The sequence below is a fragment of the Fragaria vesca genome, unplaced genomic scaffold (assembly GCF_000184155.1).
Source record: "Fragaria vesca subsp. vesca unplaced genomic scaffold, FraVesHawaii_1.0 scf0510205, whole genome shotgun sequence".
In the NCBI taxonomy this organism is placed as follows: Eukaryota; Viridiplantae; Streptophyta; class Magnoliopsida; order Rosales; family Rosaceae; genus Fragaria; species Fragaria vesca.
Window position 1 is genome coordinate 1 of NW_004440680.1, and position 3,448 is coordinate 3,448.

Here is a 3,448-nt window from a genome sequence, read left to right on the forward strand (position 1 = left end):
ATTTCTTATCACAAATCATATATGGCTTCAGTTGCAGCATATTAACAACTAATTATAACAAGCTGGGATCTCTCATATCATGATTTCCATAACACTACAAGAACCAGTCTTTCTCACAAAAGATAAACCCAGTAACATGCAAAGAACATTGCTTTTTCCATCGTTGGAGACAAAAGCGAAGACCCATCAACGAGACCTTCTTGCTTCTCTCTCATACTCGAGCAGGATGAGGATGTCGCTCTACCTGACCGGTTCCTTGAGGTTTCTCATGATTAACCGGTTCTGGTTGTCGTGACGGCTGCGACAACAGACGATCCTTGAGACCCGTCAACGCATCCTTCTTTCTCTTTCGGCTGCTGATTCGATTCGAACAACAGAGAGGTAGTAAAAGTGTAAAACTATATGCAATAGGAATTATGGAGCGAAAGATATCAGCTTTGGGGTTGGGGTGAGAGAGGGAAGAGAGAGATGAGAGGAGATCGGCGATCAGAAATCTATACGAGAATTTGGGAAGAAGATAGACTAATCACCTTAAAGAATGTAAGATAAATCCTGACCATCTATTAAGATTGGATGGTTCAGATTTATTTATGAGGAAGTATGAGCAGAGAATTACGAGGAGAGGATCCCGATCCGACTAGAGGGCCCTGCGACAACAGAAGAAGAGAATTCAAACTTTCACAAGGTTCGAACGATGTCCTCCTTTCTTGGTTTGTTCTGTTATTCTCTGGTTACCTGGTTACTTGAGGCCTTGTTGCCTTTATCATCTCCTGTGGATGGCCTCCCGGTGTTCTCTTGGTTACTTGTTACTTGGTCACTCAAATCCCTTCTGGATTGATCCGGTTACTATGGTTCCTATGGTTACTTGTTACTCTGGTTACTCAAATCCTTTGTGGATCGTTCCTGGTTACTTGTTACTCAAATCACTGGTTACTCTGGATACTATGGAGACTTTGAAATCCCTCATGGATACTGGTTACTTTGGCTACTTGTTACTATGGTTCTTGGCTACTATGATCTGGGTACTATGGTTACTTTCGAATACTTTTGTTACTCTCGGATACTATGGTTACTCTCGGGCACTATGGTTACCATATGGTTCTGGTTCTCTGGATACTTTGACACTGGTTACTATGACAAAGCGGTTACTCTTGTTTCTGCCCTTTGATCCTACAAAACCAAACACAAAACCAACACTCAAAATTCCACTACAAAAGGCCATTGCTGTCCCTGTTTCCCGTTAACCACCACAGCCAAATACCTTCCCAAATTTCATGATTACAAAACACCAACCTAGCTATCCACTGATATATCCAAAATCACCAGCTAAATAAATTCCCCCGACTTCCAGAGTTCTCTCACAAACACCAATTCAAACTAAAAAAAAACAAATACATAAAGAGCTCACCCTCAAATAAAAGCTATGAGCCCTTTGTTTTGTGAGACTGCAACACTGGTGTTTCCTTGAACAGTTTGAACGAGAGCCTGTCAAAATAAATACAAAGATTAGGAGAGAAAAGTCCAAGCGGTGGAGCTCTAACTAATCTCTCAATAAGAAGACAAAACTTCACAAATTTAACATAGCACTCAAATAAAAAAAAGAGTGTGATGGTCATGTCCAGTTTGAAGAATGATGAGCAAGACAAATTTTTGTCTTATGTGCACAGACAAGAGGAATAAAAGAAGAAAGAAACTCTCTCTTGATGTTCCCGCAATGGCACTTCCAAGTCTCAACACAAAGCTCACCAAGCCCAGTCAAGTAGTTACCTTCTAGGAGCGATTTCGCTTGCCCAGTGCCACCAATGAGGAAGCAAACACGAAATCTCAGCTTCTTATTCGTACAAATCAAAGAAGTATGAAAAAAGAAAATCAAATCCTCACTTGTTCTGTGGGTATAAGCCCCATTGCAAGCTCAAATCCTTCTGGAATGCTGACCCAGCCATCACCCAATTGCAATCCCATCACCGAGTTTGCTTTTGGTTCGAAATCCATCTCTGGTTTGACTTGGCAAGGAGACATCGAGGGATTTGGAAAAGCCACAGTGAAGGATGAGAGAAAAGAACGAAAAGAGAAAAAGAAAAGTTACTGGGCCTCCAAGACATGGGTGTCCAGATCAAATACCCAAAGTTTGGTTTCGTAAAAAGAATGCTTAGAGACCTACTAAACATACATCAAAAACATAAAATTTCACTCGGTATAAAACCGAGAAATCCCAAAAACCCAAATTTTTCGAACTACAATGGTTTGATCCCTTTACAGGGTATGTAGGCAGTCTGAATTTAAATCTGGATACAACCACATCTAAAACCAAATCCTTGGTTCTTTCCAAGCCAAATTCCCAAACACATGGCCAAACTTTTCGACAAGTCATCTATTTCGTCGAGACCCCAAAAACCATAAAATTTGCACTATGAGTGACTTGATCCCTCCCGGGGTACGTAGGCAGCCTGTAAAACAAACCGGGTGCAGTCGCAATTCCCCTCAAACACACATTCCCCATTTGTTACTCTGTAATTAGAATCAAAAGGTCTTTCCTTGAAAGCAAGGGTTGTAAGTAAGAAATTTATTTTATTCTGAATGGGTCAAATTATCATAATCAAAACTCTATTTTAATTAATGAGATAGAGTAAAATTGTGTTGGGTATATTTATTTTCAATTTTTGCTCAACAGGTATTTATCGTAAGTTCTTCTTTAAAATAAAGAGCCTTGCCTCTTTAACCGTAATGATTATGATAATCCTCTTTTGATTTCAAATTAAATTCGAGACATTTGGCTATAAGATTAGATAGTCCTCTTTTCATTACAAACTAAATTTGGGCCATTTGGCTATAATTTTCTTCTGATTACAACGAGAGAAATTCTTGATTCTTCAACATTACAAGTTTCATAAACATGATATATGGCTCATAATTTGAAGAATCGCACGTGGAATACCAATTTATACATGGTATGAATGTCGTAATTTCCACTTCATTTTCCACTAGGAGAAAAACAATATGACTTCCCCGCCCAAAAACGCGACCTTTTGAGATGCCAACTCTGCGCCTCGCCATAGAGACGCAACGCAACACCAAGAATCGAATCAAAAGTGATTTGATTCATTATATTTCATAACCTCCCCAAACTCATAAACACACACCTTTTCTCCCCCAAACTGATCCAACGCTTCTGCAAAACCACAGCATCTGAGCCGTCGGTTTGCAGCCTCCTCTCTTGTCACTTTGTGTGTGAAGTATGGTGGCGGTCATGAGATTCATGACTCCTCCAAATCATTAAACAAGAGAAAGCCAATGCGTTTATCACACACACCACATTTAACTACAAATGGTATGTTCTGTAATTTGTCGTTTTTTCTCTTGCATACAAATCATTCCTCTGTTTTGGTTGCTGATAATTCTTATGTTACTCTTTCAACTTCTTTAATTTAAACCCCCTCTCTCTCTCTCT

At 39.6% G+C, this 3,448-nt stretch overlaps 1 non-coding gene across 2 annotated transcripts; it reads right to left on the reverse strand.

Annotated features, from left to right (window-relative positions):
• Nucleotides 1-128: 128 nt before the first annotated feature.
• LOC101307551 lies at nt 129-2,050 on the reverse strand. Of its 2 annotated transcripts, none has more exons than XR_185378.1 (3): nt 1,882-2,050; nt 1,409-1,485; nt 129-1,170 (listed from the first exon to the last, which is right to left on the reverse strand). It is a non-coding gene; the product is annotated as an uncharacterized LOC101307551 (transcript). The 2 variants fall into 2 exon arrangements; XR_185379.1 differs by having other exon boundaries at nt 1,768-2,050.
• Between the last annotated feature and the right edge of the window lie 1,398 nt (nt 2,051-3,448).